The sequence below is a fragment of the Heterodontus francisci genome, chromosome 23 (genome assembly GCF_036365525.1).
Source record: "Heterodontus francisci isolate sHetFra1 chromosome 23, sHetFra1.hap1, whole genome shotgun sequence".
NCBI classification, from domain to species: domain Eukaryota; kingdom Metazoa; phylum Chordata; class Chondrichthyes; order Heterodontiformes; family Heterodontidae; genus Heterodontus; species Heterodontus francisci.
The window spans coordinates 32,037,909-32,058,176 of NC_090393.1; the positions used below are offsets into that span (position 1 = coordinate 32,037,909).

At 39.8% G+C, this 20,268-nt stretch overlaps 1 protein-coding gene and 1 long non-coding RNA gene across 11 annotated transcripts in view; one reads left to right on the forward strand and one right to left on the reverse strand.

Moving 5' to 3' along the window:
* kdm2bb (lysine (K)-specific demethylase 2Bb) overlaps positions 1-20,268 on the reverse strand; it is a 267,493-nt gene that overhangs the window by 180,549 nt on the left and 66,676 nt on the right. The window lies entirely within an intron of this gene.
* Positions 8,255-20,268, forward strand: part of LOC137382709 (uncharacterized) — a 50,680-nt gene continuing 38,666 nt past the window's right edge. Inside the window, exon 1 of the long non-coding RNA XR_010977263.1 lies at positions 8,255-9,758. This is a non-coding gene — a long non-coding RNA (uncharacterized lncRNA). The remainder of the gene's footprint in view (positions 9,759-20,268) is intronic.

The following is a 20,268-nucleotide window of genomic DNA, read 5'->3' on the forward strand; positions in this document are numbered from 1 at the left end:
TTGAAGGGTGTTGCACTCTCAGCACACCTGACACTCAAACACAGGCTGAATTATGCTGTGCAAAGATTAGCATACAACTAAACAGAAGACTTAAATAAAAGAAGTAGGCCATTCAGCCCTTCGAGCCTGCTTCGCTACTCAATAAGAACATGGCTTATCTTCTACCTCAACTCCACCTTCCCACATTATTCCCATACCTGTTAATTCACTTAGTGTCAGGTTAATCCCTACATTAAAATGGCAGACAAAGGAACTACATACAAACCAGGTAAATATTTCTATGTTAACCTTCACACAGTTAAATTTTGTGGATGCACTGTGGAACTATACCAAACAAAATATTTATCAGCTAAACCCTCTAACAATCAAATGAAGATATATCTGATATTCTGTTGTGTCACAGATTGGTGTCTAACAGATTATGCACATCATGATTTTCTGACCTCTTTTCTGATCTCAGTAGTACATCTGAGAAGGTATTTAAACTGGGTGGTCGTTGGAGAGGTGGTGGAAAGAGGCTGAGGCTTCATAATATTCTCACACCCGCCTTAAGCAATTGTTACATTGCCAATAGGGCATGAACGTAGAGAACTCAATGTTGTTCTCTCATTTTTACCTGCATTGTGCCACCAAGCCGAACATGCTAGAGGCCCAAAAAGGATGCAAACCCATGTTTTCCTTTACTTTAGCAGCAGCCCTGGGTCTACAGCACCAGAGGTGGAGAATTTGCATCTTTTAAACTGTATTATACCATCAGCAGTGAAATACTATATCGGTGTTGATGATATATTGACAAACCAAAATGGTCATTAGTGATTGATATAACATTAGCAGAGGCCTGGAAACAGATTTAACTGTCTCCCACCTCAAGCTCCCAAATCTATTTAGTGGGCAATTGTATGAACGGTGGAATAAGCAATTAGCTTTAAAAAAATGGGGGAGAAAAAAAAAAAAGAGGGCTTAAAAAAAAATCGATGATGGTGGCAAGAGGCGCAGCGATTAAAATGGTGATCTAGTGCTGCAAATATTAGTGCACTGAGACTTGGATTCAAACATTTGGTTAACAGAAGTGAGGAAAAAGTGGTCTGTTGTTCTACCACTTCTGTAATCCTGCAGGCTGACCACAAAGAACTGGTGAACTTTTACATGGTCTCAGCAGGAGCTACACAGTAATAAAATGGGCTGATTTTTTAAATATACACACTTAATGAAAGCAAAAGATCTATCCTGACCATTTGAAAAATAAAACTCCTACTTTCTCGTCAGTTACACAGTTGCCAAATACTCTTTGAATTAAATTCTCAAAAGCATACATCCACATATAAATGTTATGAAACCACTGTACTTTTTAAGCTGGACAATGCTTACAGAAGAGTGCACTGATAACCCAGGTTTCTTGGCAAGACTGCACATGCACTGGGAACAATGTAGGTCATGGAGTTAAAGCAGGGTGTCTTAGCTGCTAGTGATTGATTAGGGGGTGGTGGGGGTGGTGAGGAAAGCCCTGCTTAAGAGTGAATGATCAGGTTGGTGAGGTAAGTGTCATTCATGGACAAAGGTTGGGATATTGTATTTGGGCGGGGATTGTGCTGAAGACGCACAGGAGGGTGACCTTTTGGCCAAAGCTGTTCCAGCCATCACCTGGTATGAAGGGATGAAACATATGGAAGTTGTGTGGGGTGCAATATGTGTGACACAAGGTCTTGCATTGACCTTCATTTTCCTCAGGAACACGGTGTTAAGGGTCTGTCTGCCATCCTTCTTCTTTAACAAATGGCACAAGTCTTGTACCCAGGCTTCCCTTCCTGGCACTTTGTCCGCCTTCAGTTCAATGAACTTTCCTAATATTTTTAATCAATTTCAGGTTGACAAAAGAAAAGGATATTGGGGAGGAGATAATCAGTGAAGCAAAGTACTTAGAATCATACAGCACAAAAGGAGGTCATTCAGCCCAAGTTGTGGTCCCTGATAATTTCTGCTCATCCTCTACTAACTCACTATTCTCTGCCTTCCTCTCCAGGGTTCTATCTCACATTTAACAATTCTCTTTTTACTGATTTTATAATTCACAAACAACAGTCCCAATTATGGACATAAAATCTCAAGTAAATAAAACACATTTTGAAGGGTGATTAGGCTTCCTCTATTTATTTTGTAAGTATTGATGATAAACAAATTACACTGTTCCCTCATTTGTATCTTCGCAGGAAATGTAATAATCAGATGCAACCTTTTCAAATTAACAGCCAAGTTTTAGAAGTGTTATGATAGTCGTGAAGGCTATTGTTGTCATGCAGATAATTATGCAAATAATTGCCTCTGTTTAGAGAGCATTTCTTCACTTCTAGTGAAAAAAAAATTAGTTTATTCTGATGATGCTTTCATCAAAATTTGCCTATGTTTGTGTAATCACTTCCACTTCAGAAAGTTTTCTCGACTTAAACCTAGGAAAAGGTGGCAAAAAGCAACAGATTGCCAGTGGCAGCTTGGCTCAGTTTATACCACTCGCTTTTGAACTGGAAGGTCAAGGTCCACTGCACCACATGAAACTAGCCTGACATTCCAATTCAATACTGAAGGAGTGTTGCAGTGTGAAAGGTGCCATCCTTCAGGAAAGATGTTAAACCAAGGTTCGGTCAATCTGCTCCATTGATTCAGATGGACTTTAAAGATTCTATGGCACTAACTGAACAACTGCAGGGAGTGCTCCTGGCGACCTGGCCAACATTCTTCCTTCAAAACAAAATCAAACCAGTTACTTATACAATTGCATCTTGCAATATTTGCTATAAGTAAACTGGCTGCCAAGTTTGCTTAGACAGCAGTCACTCCGCTTTGCTGATAACGTGAAGCATTTTGGGATATTGTCTGAGATGTGATAAGCTGCTAAGCAAATCATTTATTATTCCTATAAACACAAGCCTGTCAAATACATCTGTCACAAGCAACAAAGAAAGTCAGTTTCCTAGCAGACACTGAACCTTACTGTCAGCTTAGTGTGTCAAGTATTCCAGATTCAAGCCTTTATTCACAGAAAAACAATTATCTTTTCTCAAATTTTAATTAAAATGCAATTTTCTTTAAGATTGAAATGACATTTTTGTTAAATAACAAGATGAAAACACAAAGTATTTTCCACTAAACTGGGTGTTGAGTTTTCCCATAGTCAGCCGGGTGTTTATATTTCATACATCTAGGGTTCTCTCTTAAAATGACAAATTACGTTTACAATGATGGGTATGCTTCACTTCCTGGTTCTTTATTCAAATCAGTCTTGGCAGACAATCATGTTTGAAATGGCCTCAAGAGTTACCAATCATGTTTAGGAATATTAAGGCAGCAAGAAGCCTAGTCACTACCCAGGAAAGGGACAAAAATGCATCACATCAGGCTGGAAAAGGGTGGAACACTTGAACAGGAAAGAGAGGAGGACTAAAGTTAACTGGCTCACCCCTTCATCTTAACTTCTTACTAGTTGGTCTCCTCTGATATTGGTCACAAATAGTTTTGGGCATGGACAGCAACTGTGATGTCTAGCATGGTTTCATTCTGAGCTAGAACTGAAGAATAACAAGGTGAGAGGGGTTGGGTGGGAGAGGTGGGCACACTTTAGAGACATTTAAATTAAAACCACTGGACTTTGAGAGAAGTAGCGGCTTAAACTGTTTCACAGCAACAGGGGATGTGGCAACATGGGGACAGTTGCATAGTGGTAACGTTACTGAACTAGTAACCAAAGGCCTGGATGAATGCTCCAGAGACAGAAGTTCAAATCTTACATTGACAGCTGGGAGAATTTAAATTAAATTAATTAAATCTGGGATAAAAAGCTAGTCTTGTTAATATCTATCACGAACCTATTGGATTATTGTAAAAACCCATCTGGTTCATTAACGTCCTTCAGGGGAGGAAATCTGCCATCCTTACCTGGTCTGGCCTACATGTGACTCTAGACACACAGCAATGTGGTTGACTGTGAACTGCCCTCTGAAATGGCCTAGCCAGCCACTCAGTTGTCGGTGGCTCACCACAAGCTGCTCAAGGGCAATTAGGAATGGGCAATAAATTTTGGCCATGCCAGCGAAGTTCACATACCAAAAACAAATAAAAAACTATGATGGCACCCTGCAGAGATGATGTTTCAATCAGACAGTTGTATATGAGAATGTTTTTCATTTGTCCAATCAAAAAATCCTCAACAAAACTACTCATTCATAGGATTCCTGTTTGTAAGCCCCATCTTCCCTATTCAGTACCGCATTAAAGAGATAGAGGAAGAATTCAAGCTGAACTTTGGGAGCTGTAGACCATAGGCGTGACATACACAGAATGAAAACAGTGTGTGGTAGCGGAAGAGTGGAAGGCCACTGCTAACTTGAGTCTCTCCAATCAGAAAAGGCCAACATCCACATTGGAACGGAGGAATGTGGCAGACTTCAAGTACTACGCTCCGAGAGAGGGGACTGCAGATGAAACTTCCTGGAGGCATTTCTAAATTAAACGTCTTGTTTTATGAGGTTTTTTCCAGAATATTTTTTGATCATCTATAAATAAATGTTTTTGTATGGGTATATATTTAGCTGGGTTATAAATTAAGGCGGGGGGGGGGGGGTGGTGTCGGTTCGCTCAGTTGGCTAGACAGCTGGAGTGTGATTCAGAAAGACACCATCAACGTGGGTTCAATCTCCGTATCAGCTGTGGTAGGTAATGGAGGCATGCCTCCTTGCCCCCTGCTCGAGGGGTGGTGCCCCCCACCCTTCCCTCTAATGGAGAGAAATGCCTATTCTCCTTTAGGACAGTAGCTGGAACAACAATAAATAAAGGCAATGGCTGAGGACTGTTTCAAAAAGTAAATGAAGCAATAAATTACACTGTTTCTGATAACAGTGATATCTTAGCAACTGGGTTTGTTGGTTTTCCGTACAACCCTAGTTTTTTTTCCAGTAGTTTAATTTCAAATATAGATAAAGAAATCAGTATGATGATAGCTCTTGGAACTAATTAGGAAAGTGTGACACTGATTTTTTTTTTGATGTGATCTGCTACTCATGAATTTTAATGATACATGGGGCCATCCACACAATGTAATGAAATCACAGGTTATTAAATAGAATCTTTGAGAACAGACTAAATCAGGAACTGTATCCCTTCTAAAAGGCACACAAAATGGAGGTTCTTGGCAAAGCTGTCACCTAATCTGCATTTTGTTTCCCCAAGGTAGGGGTACCTTAGTAACAAATACAGGTACACTAGTTTAGAGGATGTACACATAATTTGCTGTTTCACACAGAAGGACTGTTCAGGCCCTGGACAAAGGTACAGGAAAAAATGGGCAGGGGCAGTATTCCCTGCATTTGCACAGGAATCTGCCAGGTGAAGGGCAGCCAAAAGTAGTGGTGGTGAACTAGGGTGTCATGGAGTGAACTGGAGTGTGGAGAAAAAGTAAAGAGCAGGGAAGATATATTTGGTGATGGGTACCTGTTGCAGGACTTTCCAAGTCAATTTGCATTCTCCCTTCCTCAAACAGGTCCAGAAAATTGGTGAAGCAAGACGTTCTCCTTCTAAATCACACCACACTCACCATTCCAAAGGGCAACGGCACATTACAATGTAAATCTATCCCATAGTATTAATAAGTTTAAAGGTTTTTTCTTCATTTGACCAAAAAACCCCAAAGTCTTGGTGTTCAAATAAAAAAAACAGGTTTTAATATTTCTTTTAAAACTCACCACCAGGTGACTATCCTCTCAATCACACCCATCACGTCCTAGATATTTCCAAGATTAGCAGCGAAGACATGACATTTGAATTACTTACCCTCAGTTTGCAGATTTCTCCTTCCTATTCTCTGTCCCCAAAAAACTGATGCAAGATTTAAAAGCAGTCTGCAGTGGAAAGTATGTAGTGGAAAGTGCTGAGAGTTGAGACAAAACAATGTTTTCAAATGATGAGAGGATGTTAATAGCAAACAGAAGATCATTGCTTTAAATAATGAAACAGTTATATTTTTTAAATAAATTAACTAGAGGGCAAGATCATTGCAAAAGTGACTTAGAATACTCCTCTAGTGCGATACCTTTACCATAAGCCCATTTTCAAGCATACAGCAGAGACAAATGTTAATTGTGCATTTTGACTGTAGACAATATCAGGATATAAATAATAGCTCAGCCTCCTGACTACATGCAAAAGATTAAATTACTATTGTTACGACCGGGTGAGGAAGGGGGTCTCAGGCTCCCCTCTTGCCCCTGTCCTGGTTTGGCCAGGGTTTATCTTTTTAAACCACAGTGATTTTTGCTTACCCCCTCAGTGAGCCTTTGTTCACTGCACTCTAATTGTAATTGCAAATGACAGGTTTTCTCAGGTTTAAAACAAGAAAGATGCAAGTTTATTAGCCTTAACACTCTCACTCGGTTAAAATTTCTAAAATATGCGACACAACCATGCTCGCGTGCATACGGGAGAAACACGCAAACAAATAGATACAGAAGGGGAAGAGTGAATGGGGGAGGGGGGGATTGAAGTAGAGTTTGTAATAAATGGAATTCAATTACTGGGTGTTAATGTCCTTGATACAATGTCCTCAATTGAAGTTAAGGTCTTGGAGTCCTCACTGGGCCTCAGTGCACAAATTCAAGCTTGCTTCTCTGGTACCAGAAGGCCGAAGAGAGGCTTTGTCTGTAGTCTTAAAGCGTACAAACTGCCACCGTGGTTTTCCTGGGACTTTGCTATAGAGAGAGACAGAGAGAGAGGGACCTTCTCCTTGGTTTTCAAATCGCAGTCTGTTCCTTTCTGAGGCACAATTCAAAAAGCCCCAGTCTTACCAGCAGGCAGTTATGTGACCATCTCTATTAGCCAGACCAATCATGTTCATTGAATCAAGGAGCACCCCCATTGTCTCTCCATTCATCTCTCTCAGAATGCAAATGTGCAACCAAGTTTTCAGCTGCTCAGCTCTGTTTTTTTAAAAAAACATGTTCTTTGCAATGTCCAGTAAAAAAGTTCCAAGTGGTGTCCCATATGACAAAATTAATATATGTTTTCATTTGGCAGGTGTGATTTCCGTCACACTATATGCAAAATAGATTCCTTCAATTACAATACAGAATGATAAATATTTTACAAGTGTCACTCTCAATCAAGATAACACACAAAATGCAGAGAAGCTATGATCATTTTCTAGACCTTAGTGCAGCAATAGAAAGCTGCAAAAATGGAAAAATATAGTGCGACATTTGTAAGCCAATACAAAGTAGGCACAATTGGCAAAAATATGGGAACATAGCAACAATAATCCTGTAGTACTATTCATAACAGGCCTCTCACAGTCTTCTCACCATACACATCTGTATCATTATCCTCAACTCATTTTACATGTTATGATGCGTTCAACATTTCATTCCATCGGTAAAACTCAGCAACAGTGGAAAATATAAACACGTGCAGAAAAATTTGTTACTGTTTGTACAGATTACGTAAATACAAACCTACAACAGAAAGATTGCATATGTTCTAACAGTTGCAAGGGATGGGGAGATGAAAGGATGAGGGATCTAAATTCTGCCACTGATGCACTTTTGGACTCCCTCAGATATGATGTGCTGCAAAATGAATCAGATTGCTCCAAATTGCACTCTGTTGATATTTTCACCACCCAACTTTCCTTAAAATGGTCAAATCTGCATAATGCAAATTCATGATAATGATCAAGAACAGCCTTTCCATGGCCTTAATACAAACAAAATCACGTTTAAAAAAAAGTCCAAAATTTGATCTGAGAGATAATTTAAGCTCAAAACATAAAATGGATGTAATACTGTTTTACATAAAGGTTTCTCCCTCATTTATAGCTGACCATATGGAAATGTTGCAAATGGTCCAGATAGAAAAAAAATTAAAGAAACAAATATCCTTAGTGCTTTTTAAAAAACATATGTTGATTTTTATCCACAACTTGTACAGGATAGAAGAAATGCAGTATTTATTTTTCAAGATATATTTTATCCACTTCACAAATTCAAACTCACCCAGAGATCTCAATAGACATAACTTTCTCACTATACAATAATCAGCAGATACTGTACACACGAGAAAGCAGACGGTTTACCCATAATGCATTGCAGCACAGCCGACCGCAAGCTTTACTGTAATGGAATTTTGGGTGTAACTATCACAAAAGTTATCTCCAGCTCTTGAAAAGTTGCTTGGCTGTTCATATCACTAACACCATCTATTACGCACAATGCAACAGATCTCAAAAGACACTACAATTTCACTCGAGAGAGAGTATCAGATGGTGAGATGCAGACAGCTGAATTTGCCCTCAAATGATGGTACAGAGAGCTGGACAGAATGCCAGAGTAAAATGATCAGAGGGCTCAGCATAAGGATGGAGGTGGTCAAGACCATAGTGGGTTTGCAGAGAAGGATTCTGAAAGCAATCCACTGAGAGATGGATAAGACATCACAGGTGCACAAGGTTTGGAATTTTGGCTACAGCAAGACTCGTTGAGACAGAATGCTGACAGCTGAATTTTGGAGAAATTGCGAGATTACGAAGTGTAGCACCTTGGAAGAATCAAATCTGGAGCTTATAAAAGCATGGGTTACTGGCTCACTTGCTGGCTCATTCATGACTTGATGTCTGGCAACTGAGGTAGTTGTGGACAGATTGGAGATAGAGCTGGATGTTGACGGCATGAGGAACATGTAGATAGTGATACCATGCCTAGAGATGCTGTCACTGAGGACAACGAGAAAATGAGGAAAAGGAGAGAATCTTGCTCTGTACCAGTAGAAACAGGAGGGAAACCATTGCTGAAGATGCATTGGGACAATTAGGACTACTGATACACCACCTCAACTATCCAGGAATATCAACAGCTCTTTCACTCAAACCAGGTCCACAGTGACAGCTAGTACTGGAGCTAGGATTGCAGCACTTTGGAATGGAACTTGGCCACGGCAATTTAGTGAGTCTAGTCTGGAGCAGGGAACAGAATCTGGGTTGTGACATGGAATGCAGAACTCATTAACATTCTGATTAGCCCCTGTTAACTATGAGTGGCAGTACAGCAAAAGTAATGAAATTATCACGACCCAATGAAATGCCAAAAATGTCCGAAACGGATGGATCCAATTTTTTTTTCTTACAATCTAGATAAAACAAGATTAAAATATCCTGGCAGCACTCTGACATTAAGAATATAATAAACTGTTACACTAGGATCTCAGTGAGGAGTATAAAACTATCAAAAGCACGATACTCTTAAATCTTAGCAGCCATTGTAATGTCAGTATGGTTTGTGACAAAATACAGTGTTTTGTCCATGGCATTTATCACATTTTGTGTTATGGTAAATTCAGGATTCCTCAGTTGATAAATCTTTCTCAGATCTTGGTCTATTTGCACTCTAGAACCTCCTCCTAAGCCGATTGTTCAACAAACTCTGGTTCCTATGCCCCCTCCTCTAACTTCAGGTTCACTTATAGAAAACCACTCCATCTGTTTGATAAACAACAGTCCAGAAACCAAACAAGAGTGTCCCAATAATGTGACCAATGGATTGTTCCAACACAAGACAGTGGTCCATCCTGACTTTTTGATTAGGTTTGTTTGCATACATTTTCAATGGGCTGTTTAGCTGCAAATTTAAATGGGGCAGCATTCTGAACTAGCATCTTGAAGACTGTTTCTGTGAAACAATGTCATTACTTACACTATCGTGTGATGTTCGAAACCCAGATGCAATCAGGTAAGATACATATTTGATTTTCTTCTTTCACCAACTTCAGAGGAGTTAGAAAGTTTATGTTGCACAGGTGGAGAGAGAAAGAAAAACAAAATGAAAGAGAGGAGAAAAGGCCATGTGGAATGTTAATGAAGTTAATAGCTTTTTTTTTAAAAAAGGTCCGTTTTTATAGGTGACTTTTAGTGCAGAAGACGCAATTGTTCATTATATTCTATATGGCAAGTAATAGCTATTACTGCAAATCTGTTTGTCTTTGTTAAAGTTTTCTTACTCATTTCGAGTGATTAAAATCTGCTTCATAGATAAGATCCAAAGCCACAGTCTGATGGGATGTTTTCTACAACTTTCCAAAGTCAAGGAGATTGCGTGGGCATGCGATAGTTGCATTACATTGAAAACAGTGACAAAGGTTTATGTTGAACTTCTAAGTTCACTACAGTTACCCAGATACTGGTGGTGTAAAAGGAAACTCCTGCTCATAGAGAACAAGAGATTGCTACAGGAGTGGGGTTTGGCAATGGGCACAGGGAAAATATTCAAGGTGAAAGATCAATCTTTTTTCCAAAATCATGCGGCTACAAGCCTCTTTACATCATTAGGAGGCTGGTTTGGCAAAGGTGCAATGTGCAAGACCTTTCTTGCATTTGCAGAATGACATAGCACAGCAGGCAGCCAGTTGGTCCATTGTATCTGTGCCAGTTCTTTGAATGAGCTATCCAATTGATCCTACTCCCCTGCTCTTCCCCCATTGTGCTGCAAATGTTTCCTTTGCAAGTACATATCCAATTCCCTTCTGAAAGGTATGATTGTATCTGCTTCCACCACCCTTTCAGGCAGTGCATTCTAGGTCATAACAACTCACAGCATAAAAACACAGCAGATTTTGGCAAGAGTTGCAGAGCTTGAATGTTTCGGCCTTGTTTTGTACCAACAAAAGGCAATTCTGTCAGGTTGTCTGTATAATATACCCATACTGAAAATCTAAATCAAAATAGATCAGCTAGCAGATCTATTGTTTACAGCCAGTATATCATAGGCACATGCAGCTTAGCTGTTTCAACTGCAGGATTCACACCACATTTAAGAAATGGTCCATTTTGGAATATAAGAAATGTGTGTGGAAATGGAAAACCCCTTCAAGCTACCTCCTGAATTCTTTAGTCTCCCTGAAGATTCTGGGATCATATCCTGGCCTGAGAGAGAAAGGACAGGAAATATATTTGTCCTCATTAGACCTAGACTTATGTCATAGAAACAGCGACAGTGTCAACAAATTAATTTTAACTTAACTTTCAGGGATTTGATGCAACTGTGATGGTGGATCACTCCTCATCATCCTATCTAATATGACCTTATATAACACTGACCATCACCTTTCTCTCCTTTGTAGTCCACCTCCATGATGCCATTCTCTCTTCATTGTTAACATGTATTAGCAGAACAAATGTGCAAAGATAATGCATTCCATTCAATAGGTTTCTCCTCCTTTGCCACATCTGATGTGCCCCAGGATTCCACCCTGTTTCCGTCCTCTTTATTACAGTATTTATATGCTGTCGCAACTCAGAAACCCAGGCAGTGAAGGATAGAACTGGAGCCAAATCTGTATATACTTACAAGCTTTCATTTATAGCGACACACATTACATATTGTGCACCTCCAATCTATCAACAAAAGTTTCAGCCTGCTTTATATATTTACATATATATTTTTAAAAAGCGCAAGTGAATTACCAGTTAATGCCCACCACCTGAGTATAATTAAACACCCAATTAATATTCAATTAACATAAGCTACCCATCATTACATAGAAGCATGAAGTCAGCTTTCATGTATAGGCAAACAGTACCCAGCTTTATCTCTCCTGCCTCCTTCATCAATCCCAAGGCTGTTGCTACTATCTCCAACTGCCTGTCAACTACTAAGACCATGATGAGTCAAAATCTCCTTCAGCTTTTCATTAACAAACCCAAAGCCAACCCTTTTGCATCTCATAAGCAATTATGTGCCTCTGATCTTGATTCCTCAACCTAACCCAGGGATAAAGAACCCTGGAGTAGGACTTGATCCTCCTTTGCCACACCTGTTACACTATCAAGATGGCTTTCTTACACCCCCATAACATCACACTCCTCCTCTACCCTACCTCTCTTGACCATTGTTGAAACCCTAATCCATAAATGTCAAACTTGCCTCAGTGGTAACCCCACTCCCTAGACTTGAACAGATAATCTCGGCTGCCAATTCAGTGCAGTATTGAAAGAGTGCTGCTGCGTTGTTAGAGGGGTTATCTTTCGAATGAGATGTTACATAAAAGCACCATTTGCCCTATCAGGTGGATGTAATCGATCCTATGAGACTTAGCGAAGAGCAGGGAGTAAGAATAAATTTGATCAATTCCTGGTAAGACTACTGGACTCTTTCAAAACAAAGGATAAAATTAATTTGCATCAAGAGAGCCTCTTACTGACCACAAAGCGATTTTGGGTCAGCTTGTTTTGCTATCTGAAGCAAGTTGAGAAGGCAGGGAGGAATTAATTGCGTGCAGGCAACCTCAATAGCACAACATCAAAAATATCACACCCATTGATCTGTCTGCTGAACTTTAAAAAGCCTGAAGTGTGAAGATTTATACATTCATATCCTTGTATGACAAAACCCACAAACTATGCTTACCATCATCAGAGAAAAATGACAAATTCACTCTGAAGACACAAGTCACAATTAACATGCTCTTTGCCTTTGTCCCATGACACTTTGTTATTTAATCTCTCCTGCCCGCTGCCCTATCACACATCTTTCCTGTTATTCTGCTCCCCAACAAATGCTCGCCCCCTCACTTGCTTAAAACCTAATTCTTTTCTAACCTTTGACAGTTCTGATGAAAGGTCCCAGACCTGAAACGTTAACTCTGCTTCTCTCTCTACAGATGCTGTCAGACCTGAGTATTTCCAGCACTTTGTTTTTATTTCACAATTTACAGTTAGCACAAAACTAAACTCACAAACATAATTCTTCAAATGACATAAGATCTTTTTGCTCCAACATTGCTGCACTAGGGTGACACATGAGCACACAGACAGCCTTGACATGTGTAGCAGCTGGTCAGTCACAAAAAAACTACAACACTACCGTGTTAATGCCATCACGCAGGCAGACTGCAACAGTAACATTATGCAAGATTAAGAGTTCCATTTGAAGTCCTACTAGCCTAACCAGTATGCCAGTATTCTGATGGTATTTTACACCACAACAGCCTCCCCCAAAAAATAAAAGATATAAAATCTTCAACAGATTACATCTATTCCTTTCACTAAATCTTTAACACAGTGATCAATCAGAATGAAAACAAAAACAGAAGATGTTGGAAATACTAGGGAGGGAGGGAGGGAGGGAGGGAGGGAGGGAGGGAGGGAGGGAGTGAGTGAGTGAGTGAGTGAGTGAGTGAGTGAGTGAGTGAGTGAGTGAGTGAGTGAGTGAGTGAGTGAGTGAGTGAGTGAGTGAGTGAGTGAGTGAGTGAGTGAGTGAGTGAGTGAGTGAGTGAGTGAGTGAGAGAGAGAGAGAGAGAGAGAGTGAGTGAGAGAGAAAAGGAGTTAAAGTTTCAGGTCGTGATCTTTCATCTGATGAAAGACTGACCTGCTGAGTATTTCCACCATTTTCTGTTTTTGTTCCAGATTTCCAGCATCCGCAGTATTTTGCTTTTGGATCAATCAGAATGGTTCAGTAGCAGTTGCCTGCTCTTAACTATTTTACCAAAGCCTGAAAAGCATGTTACTTTCCATGTGTAATATTATATTTTAAAACAAAATTAATCTCCACTTCAATTTTAATTTAATAAATTTACTCTGCACTCCAGTCTTTCAGAGAGACACACTATTTGGCAGTTGTACTAAAGCCTTAATTTTAACCTAGCTCACCAGGCGGTAAGGGGCCAGGTTTAGGTCAGATGCCCGTTTTACATACCACCTGACTGACGTCAATTGAGAGTAAAATTAGATGGGGTGTGAAACAGACATCTGACTCAAACCTGCTCCTTTCCTGGCTAAAATTGAGGCTTCAGTGTGCAACACTCTAATCAATTCTGCAGTTGCATACCAGTTTGAATTCTAGTCCTGGTAACGTTAGGTACAGTTTATCCTGTGCACCACAGGAAAGATTCCAATGCAATTTTGTACTACATCTGTGTTGTTACAATGATAGCCGACAAGTGCCACGAACTGAAAAGAATAGTACTTGTACAGTGCTCCAAGATTAGAGTATGCAACAGTGAGAGGATCACATGCTGTAACAATCTGGCAAAAGGAAAGTTGCATTGCATTGGGGCCCTACAAATTTTTATAATCTTCAAATGAACATCCTTACAGAATAAAAGTTCAATGTAAACATCACTAACTGCTAAAGCACTTAAAGGTTTTTTTAAAAAGGGATCCATCATATTAGTCAGGTAGGATCATTCTTCTAAAGAGTTCCATTACCTTGCCTTACCACACCCTACTTCACTTTGTGCTAAGCTAATGAAGGTTTTACCAGTAGACACAGTATGAGAAAAACATGAAGTTCAATGGAATTTTTTTCTATTACATTTAAACAGGGACACAAATAGATGTAACCAAGTTCATTTCCTGTGCAAATTTTTCAATCCATTACTTAGCTGATACTAAATGTGGGATTCCTCCTCTAAACAGAGCTGTTGCTTTCCATTCTTATCCTGTCTTATTGGATCACAGTACACGACACCTACTGCAGCTTCCTGCTGCCCATTTTGCCATTTAAGCAGCAAGAGCTAGGCATGGTACATCCAACCTCTGCAAGGATACAATCTTACAGTGGAGTTGAGAGAGAAACCATCAACTAAAACTATTTCATCATTATTTTCTTCAACTTGGTAACAAGTGGTTAACTTGGAGCATGAATATTGGAGCCTTCACTGGCAAGAGTCCATTTTTCCTTTCCGGCTAAAATTGCTGACAACTTTTTAATTACATCTCGTCAGTTTTTAAGTGTCTAGCTAAAGGTAACTACTTTATGCTCAACAAGTTAGCTTAATGGATAAGCTTCTGCATGTCTGAGCCCCTTTTTTTCCCCAAGGTCAGTAGATTAGATTGCTTGTGCTGAGACCTTTTGGTCCAAAAAGCCATTGATTTTTAAGCAATTAATTAAATAATCATCGATCTAATGCTTGAACAAATTTGTAATTATAGTTTAATTTGAAGAAATTGAAATTGTTAGGGTGGAACACGTGCTGTTGAGACTTTTGCAGGCATCCAGGGAGAGGCATCTGCAGTATTCCAATGAAATGTGTAACTTCCACATGGGACCAAAAAGATGGTGAGGATTGAGCTGTAATAAGTGTCGAGCAGAGCAGTTCTGATGCAACCCAGGGTCTAACAATCCTTTCAGTGTCCTGATAGGAAAAGATCAACCTAGGAATGATGGCATCCTGTTGCAGTGTGGAAGATAAGTCAACTGAGAAACTTCTCCTATTTGGATTTGTACCTAGTGGTAGTGAGTAGCTTGGCGAAATTAAACTTACCAAAGCAGTACATGAATACTGCCTGTAGTGGTATTGCTATAGTACTGGAAATTCTATATTTACATGGAGGAATTCCAACCCGAGTTGGTATTCTGTCTTGTGTCATTCACAAGCTCGAATTCCAACCCTGTTCAGAGGGTCCATAGGACTGCCTAGTGTGCAAGTTCATTGTGTTGTACTGCTTTATGTACTATTGCACTAGTACTGGTGTTAATGTACCTGTAATTGAATCATGGAGTGTTTGTATATACTTAACCAATAAATATCCTAATGCTTGTTTAGAGGAATATTTGTTCATGTTTCTTAAATTGGGGATTTGGGGAATAGAAAGGGAAAAGTTGTCCCAAGATTTTATTTTCCAGGTGAGCCCTGACAAAGGTGTGGAAGCTTGTCTCTTTTAAAGGTGTCTGCAAAATCGGCAAGTAAAACTCCCAAGTAATAGCAGAATTATTAAAACCAAACATCAGTGATTCAATATACAGAAGAGTTGATTCATTACTGTACTCAAGGTAACTGCATAAGATGCTGTGGAATTGGCTTTTTTGAACCATTTTTCAGATAATCAGTGAGAAGTGGAGTGCTGTTGTATGAAGACCAGAAAGATCTGAAAGACTAGTTGAGTAGTCACTAACATCTAAATATTTGTAACTTTGTTAAATATGTATTTAGCTGGGAAAAGTCACTTCAATTCTACTTACAATTTTATACATACTATTTAGGATCTGGTTGACATAAGCCATTTGTAATCAATAGTATGGAATGGCTTCTAATTGGCTGTATCAGACTAATATGTTCATGTGTATTTTCAAACATTTTGTAGGCTGAATTGAAAGTGTCAGTTCTTGGTTTTTCTCTCGTACCCACTCTTATGAATTTTGGATTTTAATTTGCTAGCTGGATAGCTGCTTAACAGATGCATGGGGCCATAAGTAGGAGACTAGTTAGAATTCAGTTGTAAATCAATCTTGCATGAATTCTAGGTAATGATCAAAATATGTATTTAATAAACTAATCAATAACTTGCCATAATGGATTCAACAAATAACTAGGTTTACTTGAGAGGTATTTCAGTAAGCATTAGTTTCCATGAACAGTCTCTTGGTCTATTTGTTTCTGGCATTGTATTAAAGTAAGATTATCTGAAAATTATTAAACTTGTATCCCTCCCTTGTCTTATAAATTCTGTCACTGTGTAATCAGTGTACCTATGCCAAATCTAAATGCATTTTTTTCTAATCTACCCACACAACATACTAGCATTCATTTCGAGATTTATTGACATCAACCATTCCATTCCGCATTGAAAAATGTCTCTATATTTGTTCATATCCAAGATTAAGAACATCCATGCAGCCATCTCCACAACAATCACTGCATCCTCCTCTCCCTGTTGCTCCTAACCCCCAGCCATCCATCCTACTTCTGTTATCTTGTCATTCTGAATTTTGTTTCCCATTCCCTCCCCACCGCCCCACCAACCAGACTAATTTCTTCCATGAAAACAACGTTCTGTTTCAAAGAACAAACAACAGTACAGCACAGGAACAGGCCATTCGGCACTCCAAGCCTGCGCCGATCTTGATGCCTGTCTAAACTAAAAACTTTCCTGAATCCCTTCCCCATTCAACTTCTTTGCTCACAAACAGTGTAAGTGGCTTCCTGTGCTTAGTCATCACCTCTCCATTCTAAACCACCACTGCCATCAATCCCTCCTCACAGCCCACCCCTAATCCATCTGTCCTCTCAAGCCTCCGTTTCCTCTTTAAAGTCCTCAAACAAACAGCGGCTCTCTACTCCAGGTTCATCTCTCCCAAAACTCTGTCCAAATCTCTTCTGTCTAGATTTTATCCAAACAGCATGAAGAGCACCCTGCCCAAGCCACGAATGACTGACCACAATTGTGGTGCATTGCTCCTTGACCTCACCACATCGCTTTGTATAGCTGACCATGCTATTCTCCTTTGTCAAGTTTCCTTCACTACCCAACTCCAAAGGATCGCCCCAACACAGTTCGAACCTTTTATGTCAAAACGCAGCAATGATTTTTCCTGCTTTCATTTCATGCCAGCATCTTAAGTCCTCATACTAGCTTATCTCCACACAGTTCCTCAGTGACATCATTTACAGGGTCAGCTTCTGTACGATTGATACCAGATGTACCTCTCCACCAGATTGCTGGCCTGACAACAATTCAGTGATGAGTAAACATTTCCTCCCAACTGAATACCAGTAAGACTTAAGATTTCAGTTTTGGCCTGCATCATATACTCTGTTCCATTGCCACAAATTCCACGTTCCTCCATTACAGCCTGCCTAACTGAATCAGACCGTGTGGCATATTAGCATTCTGTTCCATCCAAAGCTCAGCTTCAAACTCTACATGCTATCCATCACCATGAAAACACTGTTGCCCCAACCTCAATCCCAAGGTTCCAAACCCCTTATCCATGCTTCTGACACATCAAGACTTAATTTCTTTAATGCTTTTCTTGACATCCTATACCCTTCATAAATTTCACTTGTTCAAAACTCAGCTGCCTATCCTGCTTACCCATTCCTCCCATATTCCCTGAACTATACTGGGTTGCTGTACCCTTGATCCATTGAATTTAAAACCCCTGCCTTCCATCTTCAAATTCACCAATGGCCTCACTCCACATTACCACTTCAAGTTCCTGCTGCTTTATATCCCCTCCGGCACCCTTGCATCCAGAAACATGGAATTCAAATTCTGAGGAACAGTCCACACTTGACATGTCTATATCATTTTCTCCATAGATGCTGCATGATCTGCTGAGTGTTTCCAACATTTTCTGCCAACTTTTCAAATTTCCAGCAGCTGTAGCATTTTATTCCTGAATCAGACCAACAAACATTCACTGGGTGGAAGAGATAATAGCTGAGCTTCCCACAAACTGTCCCCGAGATGATGAGCAATAGTTTGCCCATTTAAGCCTGTATGTAAACAGCTCATTAGAAACATATACAAACCAATATAATATTTAAAAACACCCATTGAAATCATTCAACAATCCAGGGGCAGCTCTGTGCAATGGACCTGTGTCCACTAGATACTGTCCACATTTACTTGACATAAAATTCTTCCAACAAAGAGAGAACATGCAAGACAATGCAGCCGCCACTTTGTTTTGTTTTCTTCTCAACTCTAATCACCAGACATCTGGATTAGATTAGATGTATTCACAAGCAGAAAATAATTAATTGCACCAGTGATAATTGATCTATGCAATTTGATCAATGAATCTAGATTTGCAGTGTAACATTAAACATCCTTGGAAATTTCCATTTCTGTTAGTAAGTTGCATTGGTAAAGGAGCAGTGGAAATCATTTAAAAAGCGGAAGCGAAAGAAAAACTTGCATCTATATAGCATCTTTTACTACCTCAGGACATTCTAAAGCACTTTACAGCCAATGAAGAACTTTTGAAGTGTAGGTCACATTCAGGTAAGGCAATTGAAGAAGGTTGTGGAGGCATCCTTTCAAGAATAAAATCAGGCTTCACTATAGCATACGTATGACACTGGGTAAAACTGTACAGCGAGCCTGATAAAGATGGGCCGTGGTGATGTGCTGAACTAAGAGCATGTTATGTGATTATGAAGGTGGTCAGTTTCACAGCAGAAACGGAGATTAAGATACATTAAGGAAGACGAAGTACACACTAGCACACATGAGAAAATATCCTGAAGAAATAGATTTGAGAAAAATTTCCAAACACCGATGTTTTAACCAACCTACTGTCAAAGTGCATTACTTTGCAGTTTTAAAAGATAGGATGTCAATAAGTGTCCAATATAAGATAGTGTACTTATGGATGCACAACACCAAAGGAGGATGCACACTTATAACAAAGGCATGGACTGAAGTATGGGAGGCTGTAAAGAAGTAGATTAGAGAATACAAAATGTACAAAGTTTGGAATGTAGGCTGGGGAGCGATATTGTTTTGCTAAATATTACATTTATATTAGCAATTATGTGGTACAAATGGTCATAAAACATATTGTAGACACAGTGCCCACGACAATTGCTGCAAGGTTGCCATTGTGATTCGTAAGTGAAATATCCTGTAAGCTGCCAGAGGATGCCCATGTAATATGGAGTTCAGCTGTACGACTGAGTGCTGGGAGTAAAGTGTGAATACAGGCTTTTAAGCGATTAACTTCTAAAGTCACTATTGCTGGCTTGACAGGAAACACTTAGAGAGACATTAACAAGTCATGACTCCTTATACTTGTGTGGGTCCCCTTGTTAAATGGCTGTATGGTGTGAAAGTGTAATGACAAGAACTTATAATTAGATAGCACCTTTACCAGAATAAAATGTCCCAAGGTGTTTCGCAGGAGCATTATAAAATAAAATATGATACCAAGCCACATAAAGAGATATTAGGTCAAATGATCAAAAGGTTGGTCAAAGAGGTAGGTTTTAAGGAGTGTCTTAAGGGGGAGTGGGACTAGCTGAGTTTCTCTCACAGAGAGCCAGCACACACACAATGGGCCGAATGTCCTCACTTTGTGCTGTAACAATTCTTTGAAAGCAAGGTAGAGAGATAGAGAGGCTTAGCGAATAAATTCCAGAGCTTAGGGCCTAGGCAACTGAAGAAACGACCACCAGTGGTGGAACAATTAAAATCGTGGATGCTTAAGAGGACAGGATTAGATGAGAGCGGTTATCTCGGAGGCTTGTGGGGCTGCAGGAGATTAGAAAGGTCAGGAGGGGCGAGGCCATGGAGGAATTTGAAAACAAGGATGAGAATTTTAAAGTCAAGACATTGCTTGACTAGGAGGCAATGTAGGTCAGTGAGCACAGGGGTGATAGGTGAACCGGACTAGATCAGAGTTAAGACACAGGCAGCAGAGTTTTGGATGACCTCAAGTTTAGGGAGAGTAGAATGTGGGACACCCAGCCAGGAGCATGTTGGCAAGTTGTTATGACCGAGGCGGGAGCAATGCACTG